Genomic DNA, 9926 nt, shown 5'->3' on the forward strand with positions numbered 1-9926 from the left:
AGGCAGAGGGCCCCCAGAACCCCAAGCCCGCCCCGGATCTACCCAGGAGCAGCACGACCACCAGGCCGGGAACCTACGTCCGCCGGCACAGACTCCCCCAGCAGCGCCGCCTGCAGCCGCCAGAAGGACCCCACCCAAGAGCCACCAAAGCCCCATCCAGGCCAGGACCGCAGTCCCAGTGCCGAACCCCCCCAGCAACCCACCCCCAGGGAACCCCCAGACGCCCCGAGCCAATATGCCCCCCCATGCCAACGACACCGACCAAAGCAGGACAAAACCCTGACCCCCCACCCCCACTAGGTGATGGAGCTGATCAAAGGAGCCCAGAGAGACTGATCTAGTGTGGCGGCAGAAGCTGTATCAAGACTAATATGGTTCAACAAACTGTCTCTATATTGGTTGATATTAAGATTATTTTTATTTTTCCAGTTCATAAGGACAGTCAGAGGCGACATGGAGGTGCAGTGGTTAGCACTGTTGCCTCACACCTCTGGGACCCGCGTTCGAGTCTCCTCCTGGGTCACATGTGTGGAGTTTGCATGTTCTCCCCATGTCGTCGTGGGGTTTCCTCCGGGTACTCCGGTTTCCCCCCACAGTCCAAGAACATGCTGAGGCTAATTGAACTTGCTAAATTGCCCGTAGGTGTGCATGTGTGAGTGAATGGTGTGTGAGTGTGCCCTGCGATGGGCTGGCCCCCCATCCTGGGTTGTGGAGGCTCCGGACCCCCCGCAACCCAGTAGGATAAGCGGTTTGGAAAATGGATGGATGGATGGATAAGGACAGTCTTCTTAGCAATGCATAAGGCGGTGAAAGCCATGTGGGTTGTGTTAATCTCTGTAGTGACACGATCTAGGTCGCCCATGACTGAAGGAGAGGCTGGAATGGTACATTTCAGAAAGTGTCTTGTATATTTTAGGCAGTAATTTGGGGGTTTTGAGATTAAGGAATTCTGCCACACTTGGTGGTATTTGTAATTTGATTTGATTAGACCTTAATTTCTTTTTTACTATAGATTTAACTTTTTGATATTCTAAAAATCTATTCTTGTTAATCCCATATTGTTTAACTAATATGTCAAAGGGAATAAAGTCTATTCCTTCGAATATATGTTCCAAGTATTTAATACCTTTACAACTCCAATCTGGGAAGTTTATCATATTATTGTTTAGTAGTACATCAGGGTTGTTCCAGATGGGAGTACGTTTGCATGGGATTAATGAAGACTCAGTCGCTTTTAGAAACTCCCACCACGCTGTCAGAGAAGAGCTGATACTGATGCTTTTGAAGTATTCGTGTCGTTTAATGTTTGAGCTAATGAATGGTAGATCCGAAATCTTTATATTATTGCATAGTGCTTGTTCTACGTCTAGCCAAGGCTCATCTAAGAGGGTATGTTTTAACCACCCTGAGATGTTTTGGAGCCTGTTGGCTAAGAAATAGTGGTGAAAGTTAGGCAGATCTAGTCCTCCTTTGTCCTTAGTCCTTTGCAGTGTTTTTAAGCTAATACGTGGGGGGTTATCTTTCCAGAGGAATTTAGAGATGGCGGAGTCCAGAGATCTAAACCAGTCAGGTGGTGGTTTGCTCAGGATAATTTCAAATAAATAATTAATTCTTGGCAAAACCATCATTTTTATTGAGGCGACCCTTCCCATAAGTGATATGGGTAGGGACTTCCACCTAACCAGATCATCCTCTACTTTCTTTAAAAGTGGGATATGGTTTAGTTTAGTTAAATCTGCCAGCCTAGGTGAAACGTTAATACCTAAATATTTAATATCTCCAGACTGCAGTGGAGTGGGAGAATTATTCTGGAAGGAGCAATTAATTGGAGAACTGTAGATTTTAACCAATTTATCGAATAATCTGAGACTCTTGAGAAAGAGTTTATTAATATAATTACCTCAAAGAGAGTGCTTTGTTAATGCTGGAAAAAAAGTAACACATCATCCGCATAAAGACTTACCTTATGTTCTACATTCCTGCGTTTAATGCCTTTGATCACTATAGCCTGTCTAATTGCTGCTGCTAGTGGTTCAATAAAAATTGCAAATAGTGAGGGGGAGAGAGGGCATCCCTGCCTGGTGCCCCTCTTGAGACAGAAACTGGAGGATGTTTGGTCATTCGTCCTGACATATGCTGTTGGGGAACTATATAATATTTTGAACCAGTTTTTGAAAGAGTTTCCGAAACCAAATTTGCGTAAAGCTGCAAATAAAAAATTCCAGTTAACTCTATCAAATGCTTTTTCTGCATCTAGAGACAATATTGTAATTTGAAGGTTTTTATTGCATGAATAGTCTATCAGGTTAAGTAATCTTTGTGTATTTGTTGATGAGTGCCTCCCTTTTATGAAACCCGTTTGGTCAGGATGAATTATGAGAGGGGTTATCTTCTCTATTCTTTTTGAGAGAGCTTTGCAGATTATTTTAAGGTCAACGTTAATAAGGGATATTGGACGATAGCTGGTAGGCAATGTAGGGTCTTTGCCTGGTTTTAGCAAGAGACTAATGTTAGCAGAATTCATATTTGGTGGTAGCCTACCATTTTCCCTGGTCTCTTGCAACATTCTGTGGAATGTTGGTGCCAGAGTTGTCCAGAATTCTTTATAGAATTCTGCTGGAAATCCATCTGGACCTGGCGCCTTTTTATTGGGCATACCGTTCAGGGCTTCCTGGAGTTCACCTGGAGTCAGCGGAGAGTCCAGTGCCATCGCTTGATTGTCTGATAATTTCGGAAGGGTTATACTATCAAGAAACTGATCAATTTTGTCTTTAGATGGGTTTATCTGTGGTGAATATAAAAATTTGTAAAAGTCCCTGAAAATGTTGCTTATTCTGTCAGGGTCATATACTGTATCCCCATTTGAGTCTTTAACAGCACATATAGCTGTTTTTTCTTATTTATTTTTAACTGATTAGCTAAAAATTTACCTGATTTGTTACCATGTTCATAATTTTGTCAGCGAAGCCTTTGTGCTAAGAATTGAGTTTTTTTTATTAATAATTTCATTTAATTCTAGTTTTGCTTTACGTATTTTATTCAGCATGTCCTGTTCCTGGGATGATACGTAGGCTTCTTCTAAGGATTTGATGGTTTCTTCTAATTCCTGAATACACTTGTTTTCTTTTTTCTTTTTATATGATGAGAATAAGATTATTTTACCTCTCATCACAGCTTTGCCTGCTTCCCAGAGAACAGATGCTGATGTTCCAGGCAGGTCATTATAGTCTAAATATAAGGCCCACTCTTTTTTAAAATAGTTAATAAAGTCTCCATCTTTAAGCAATGATGTATTAAATCTCCAGTTTCTACTTGGTGGAGTGGCCTTCCTATTTATTAGGGTTAAAGAAACAGGAGCATGATCACTGACAGCTATAGGGTGTATCTCTGTGTCTGAAATGTCACTCAGCAGAGAGCTACTGACTAGGAAATAATCCAGACGAGAGTAAGAGTGATGGACATGTGAGAAGAAAGTATATTCCCTAGGGGTGGGGTGAAGAGAACGCCATGCATCGCAAAGTCCGTAGTCGTTCATGTACTGTTTAACTATATTTGTAGATTCCCAATTGCGCTGAGCAGCTGTACTGAGCCTGTCCATTTCTTTATCTAGTCCAAAGTTGAGGTCGCCCCCCAGAACAAGTGCGCAATCTAGGTGTTCAGAGAGTGCGGTAAAGAAAACGTGGAAGAATGAGGGGTTATCAACATTTGTACCATATACTGTATACTAACAATATACAACTTTTTGTTAAGTATAGATAATTTAATGATTATAAATCTACCCTCTGGATCTATAACTGTGAAACTGACATTTGCACATGCAAATGAATGAGGTATAAGCGAGCGTGTACGCGCTTGTGTGTGTGTGTGCCCTATGTGTCTGTGTGCGCTATGAGGTCGGAGTGGTTTCGGATTGGGAACAGAACTCTGCGTCGCTCCAGGATCTCTTTGGGGAACTGGTCGTTTACGCCAAAGTCCGTTCCTTTCAGCTCCCTGCCGCGGCTCTTCACCTGCTCCTTCTGCTTAAAATGTTCAAATTTAGCCACAATAGGATGCGGTCTCAGTGCACCAGGCCTCTTGGCTCCCAGCCGATGGACTCTCTCAAAGCAGATGTTTTTCAGGTGGGTCTTCATAAAGGTTTTAACAGTAACTTCTGCGTCCTCTTCGGCAGATTCCGAGATGCCTGAAATCACCAGGTTATCGCTCATGTTACGGGCCTGTAGATCGATGACAGTCTCTTTCGTTTTTAATTTTCTTCATTTAGATGGGTCACATTTTCAGTTAGAGACTTAACCGTTTTCAACAGAGAGTTTCCACCTGCTGCTGGCTGAACTCCATAGATTCCCTCAGGGATTTGAATTCCTGATGTAGAATCTCGACCAGAGCCAACCTCGCGTCGAAGCTGGACAATCGCTTGTCGATTGAATCCAGGATGTCGGCAAAGTCTTTACCAGTCGGCGATGCTGTGCCGGGGGAGTCTGCCAGGCGACTTCTCTTGGAGGACGGCGTCTCGCTTTTGGCTGGAGAAGATGCATCTGCGTTCTTCTTCATGACTATAATGTCAAAGTACCAGTCGATGTATTCCTGAAGAGATTCCAAATTCCCCTTGCTGTCCTCGCTGTTCATTCAGATTTTCCACCAAGTCTCCGGCGTCTGACGTCACCTACAGCATTTCTTTTTGCTTTAACAAAACGATCCTTATACATATTAAGAAAAAATGTTAACTACAGTACATTGTATATATGCCTGGTGATTTTTGATTGAGTTTGATTATCAAACTCTAAAGGTCAGTCCTTGGGGTGTGCACTTGTGTGCGTGTCTGGGGTTTTGTGTGTGTGTGTGTGTGTCTGTGTGTGTGTCTGTGTGTGTGTCTGTGTGTGCGTCTGTGTGTGTGTGTGTCTGTGTGTGTGTCTGTGTGTCTGTGTGTGTGTGTGTGTGTGTGCGTGTGTGTGTGTGTGTGTGCGTGTGTGTGTGTCTGTGTGTGTGCGTGTGTGTCTGTATGTGTGTGTGTGTCTGTGTGTGTGTGTCTGTGTGTGTGTGTGTCTGTATGTGTGTGTCTGTGTGTGTGCGTGTGTGTCTGTGTGTGTGTCTGTATGTGTGTGTGTGTCTGTGTGTGTGTGTCTGTGTGTGTCTGTATGTGTGTGTGTGTGTGTGTGCGTGTGTGTCTGTATGTGTGTGTCTGTGTGTGTGCGTGTGTGTCTGTGTGTGTGTCTGTATGTGTGTGTGTGTCTGTGTGTGTGTGTGTGTGTCTGTGCCTGTGTGTCTGTGTGTGTGTGCGTGTGTCTGTGTGTGTGTGTGTCTGTGTGTGTGTGTCTGTGTGTGTCTGTGTGTGTGTGTGTCTGTGTGTGTGTGTGTCTGTGTGTGTGTGTCTGTGTGTGTCTGTATGTGTGTGTGTGTCTGTGTGTGTCTGTCTGTGCCTGTGTATCTGTGTGTGTGTGCGTGTGTCTGTGCCTGTGTGTCTGTGTGTGTGTGTGTGTGTCTGTGTCCTGGGGGTCAGACAGGAGAACCTGGCAGAGTGTCTGAGAGGAGATGCTGAAAAAGCTTCTCAGTATCATGGACAACCCCTCCCACCCCATGTACGCAGACATGATGGGTCATCAGAGCTCCCACAGCAAAAGACTAACTGCCTCCAAATGCAGAACCGAACGCCACAGGAAATCCTTTCTACCTGTGGCAATAAGACTGTATAACTCTTCCTCATTTTGTAGGTGATTTTTTCAGAACTGTCATTAATCCTTATTTGGATTGTGCAATATTACACATCTGTTTGGTATTGAATGTTTGTTCTATCCCATCATCACATGCTGCTATCTCAATTATTCAAGGCACTACACTAAGACACTTTTCATTACCACATGCACTAATAATCTGTTATTTTATATTTGTTATAGCTTAGTTACAGTTTTTTTTTTTTTTACTTTGTACAGAGTATGAGTATTTAGGAGTATTTATATAGTTATAATACAAAGTATTACTCATAGTTATTTGCACTATTATTTTCTTTACCTTACCTTTATTCCTATTGTTGCACTGAGCATGTAAAGGACAAAAGAATTTCCTTCGGGATAAATAAAGTTTTTTCTTATCTTATCTTATCTGTGCGTGTGTGTGTGTGTGTGCGTGTGTCTGTGTGTGCGTGTGTGTGTGTGTGCGTGTGTCTGTGTGTGCGTGTGTCTGTGTGTGCGTGCGCTCGCATGAGTGTGAACAAACATTTACTGAAAAAGCTTGTTTATTAAAATAACTAAGGCATTATTCTACCAAAGTTTTAAAATGTTTTTAATGTATGTCACTACTGTAAATACCGGGCACTAGTTCCTATAGCTAATACATGTAATTAAATAAACCGGGGGCGACTTATTTAAAATAAACTAACAAAATACAGCTAAAATATTTTTGATGCTGGTTGCTAAATGCCGCTCACTACACAGCAAATGTGCCAGTGTTACATTAACACTGCATGGTGTTTATTTAGGTCCAGTGTTATCTTTCACACTTTACAGAGTGCCTTGCGTGTTGTTTTTACAGTGTTAAACCTTATTAACTCAAATAGTGTTCAATTTACACCATAGGGTGTTACTGTAAGTCACTGAGTCTCCACCTCCACATATCTGCCCCATTTTAATATGCGCACAAGAAGTCATGAGGACCAGAAGAGCCGTCCCACATTTACCCACCATCATGAGAGAGACTCTGACCAAGAAGGACCTTACAGCTGTTTCTTGGTTTATATTGAAGGTTTGCTGGCTCAGTTCTGGCTGATCCTGAAGGTTAGAGAGCTGTGGTGCTGGTGGGTTTATAGTATGTTGGTGTGAAGTCAGCAAAAATCTCTTGGAAACCGACAGCACACGTTTCCAGAGTGGTATATGTTTTAATGGGGTGGGGGTGTATTTGATTGCCGGTCCTGCTCTTGAATGTTTAGCATATGTGGAAAGGTGTTAGGACAGTTGTGATGCCCTTTTCTGTGCAGCTCCTGGTATGGTGTGAACCCATATAGACACCATGCAGTGTTAATTTAACACTGGCACATTTGCTGTGTACTTTTAATAAGTCAACTATTTAGCAGAGCTGGGCAGCTTTATAGCTATTCAGAGTTTCTGTCAGTTTTTGAAATCCCAATAAGCGCTAAAGTTTGCCATTGTTTTTGATACAATCCCTGATGGAGTAGTTATGTTGTTGAAGAATTTTGTTCCATCTATGGATCCTGTTGAATCTGCTGTTGGTAAGGTGTGTTTTTCTATACATGCTTTTCAAGAAATAATAGTTAAAAAATCAGGACATTCTTTACCCAAAACTACACCTTCGTTCCATATGTTGTTTCATACTGGAATGGCATAGTGGATAATATACCTTGGAAAAATGTGTGGACTTTACCATGTAAGTTTTTATTAACAAGTAATGTAGAAGTCACCTTTAAATTGTCACATAAAGTTTATCCGTCCAAATATTTTCAATCTAAAAGGATGAGAGAGATTGACACCAGCTGTTCTTTCTGTGAATGTGACTGCAAAACTAATGTTCGTTTATTTTGGTCTTGCCCTTTTTCTGAAAAATTCTACTCTGATATGCTTAACATGATACAAACAAATGTATGTCATAATTTTCAGTTTTCTTGTAAAGATGTTTTTTGCGGGTTTTTGTGACTGGAAGAATACATGTCACGATCGCCGTCGGGCGAGCAGGGAGCGGAGAATCAGGAACTCCGGCGTATTAGGTAGAACAAACAGACGAGGCGGAGCACGACGTCAATGACGGAACTGGGGATACGTACTCTGATGTGGACTTAAATACACAGGACTGAATGAAACAAGAAGAAACATCTGATAACGTCGGGGTTCCATATGAGGTTAACGATGGGGCGTGGCACACAGGAGGGTCGTACGAGCCGGGCGCGACAATACAGATAAATTTAATACTACTAATTTAATATTCATAAATGTAAATACAATAAATCTAACCTATTTTTCCTTGTTCACAAATTAGACCTAATAAATTATATTAATCTAATCAGAAAGTCTAAAAATAAAAAACAATCAGAACTGTATCCTGATTTGATGCGTTTTTACCTGATGTATAGACATAGTGCTAAAATGTTCTGTCATATTTGGTATTGAGATGGTAATCTTTTACTTTGTAATAACTCTGTCTGAATATCATTTTTTGTTTTTGTTTTGTTTAATATTCTGTCTGTAAAATATATTACCTGTACTTGTTGAGTATTGGAATTTTTTTTTTTAAGTGTGATTCAAGTGTTTAGTTTGACCTTTACTTCGCTACACCAGTTAATATATTTTCATGAAATTATAAAATTACACAGTTTTGTCTTTGACCCCCCCCCCCCAATAGCTTGGATTCCCCCATTTCTAAATTTCTCAAATTGCCACTGTTAATGATTTAAGTGTTACTGCAGTAGTGATGGGAATTCCGGCTCTTTTAAGAGATCCGGCTCTTTCGGCTCCCAAGTGGCTCTTCAGATTTTTTTGGTGCTTAAATGAATTTATTACCAAAAATAATGTAAAATTATTAGTGAAATGAATTACTATGGGGGGCGGCATGGTGGTGCAGTGGTTAGCACTGTCGCCTCACACCTTTGGGTCCCAGGTTCAAGTCTTGCCTGGGTCACATGTGTGTGGAACGTTTTGCCCAGGGGCCCACACAACCCATAATCTGTCCCTGCTGGCCCCCCATCCTATGTTGTTTCCTGCCTCGTGCCCATTGTTTCCAGGATAGACTCCGGACCCCCTGCGACCCAGTAGGATAAGTGGTTTGGAAAATGGATGGATGGATGGAATTACTATGGTTGGAAATCGCATGCAATCATTTTAGCCAATTCCTCATCAGTTGTTTTCTGTTTTACTGGAGTCATAGCTTTTTGCACAAACTGTCTCATAGAGCTCTAGGTTGTAGGTCTAGGTGGTTGTGGTGCTGTACTGGATGACGGTGTAGACATTGACAAACTGGCACTTTCAACAGTTGCAGTAGACAAACTGTCACTTTCATTAGTAGCAGGTTCATTTGCTTGCCTGTTTACTTCCCACTGCACTGATGGATGTACAGTTCTCATGTTGCACCTTGCACGCTCTACACTCTGCCTTTGTATTATCAATGTAATTGAAATGTATCCAAATTTTACTCCGTTTCCTGCAGTCATTCATTTTGTCGCACGCGTCTCCTTCCCTCCTGTTTCTCTGTCTTGTGCGTGTGATTGCTGTATTTGTCTATGGGTGCGTTCGACTTCACGCAGCTATTTACGGCACTGGCTTAAAGCAATACATCATGGTTAGATTTCTTTTTGTCCAACTTCGGCCGGCGCTGCAAAACGTCACCATGTCACATCGTACAAAAACTTCACGAGAGCAAGACGACTTAAGACTTAAGCCCAAGTCGAACGCATCCTGTAGCATCGCCCCTCCCCTTCTTGCTCAGAGCTCAACCGCATCGTGCGGTTGACCAATCCGTGCGCCTTGAAAAAAAAATAAAGAAAGAAAAAAAGCGGCTCTGACTCCGGCTCACAGGCAGGAGCCGGCTCCGATCGTCCACTTCAAAGAGCCGGCTCCGAGAGCCGTTTCGTTCGCGACCGACACATCACTATACTGCAGTACCGCTTTTAACACGCACGATCATCCTGAATCTGTGTTATAAGGCCACTTAAAAAAAAATGGTTCTCGTCCTTTTTACAAATTTTGATTGACTGTTTGGACTTTCAAATATGTAAGAAAAAACATATTTGAAAATACATACCGAAGAGAGCAGACCTACTTAGTACGCCTCCTCAGTTCTTCCAGTTTGTTGCGTTTCAAATATATTAAATGTAAGAAAATACAAGAATGTAAATTCCTTGATCCATGTGTATCTCATAAATGCCTTCCCAACTATTGATTTGGATACTTTATGCTGATGTTTCATTCGTGAATATAAAAATGATACTATTT

The 9926-nt window shown here is 42.0% G+C and overlaps 1 protein-coding gene across 1 annotated transcript in view; it reads left to right on the forward strand.

Annotated features, from left to right (window-relative positions):
* LOC125723388 (NACHT, LRR and PYD domains-containing protein 12-like) overlaps positions 1-9926 on the forward strand; it is a 216133-nt gene that overhangs the window by 165495 nt on the left and 40712 nt on the right. The gene's annotated exons all lie outside the window — the stretch shown is intronic.

Source organism: Brienomyrus brachyistius, unplaced genomic scaffold, assembly GCF_023856365.1.
Source record: "Brienomyrus brachyistius isolate T26 unplaced genomic scaffold, BBRACH_0.4 scaffold48, whole genome shotgun sequence".
NCBI classification, from domain to species: Eukaryota; Metazoa; Chordata; class Actinopteri; order Osteoglossiformes; family Mormyridae; genus Brienomyrus; species Brienomyrus brachyistius.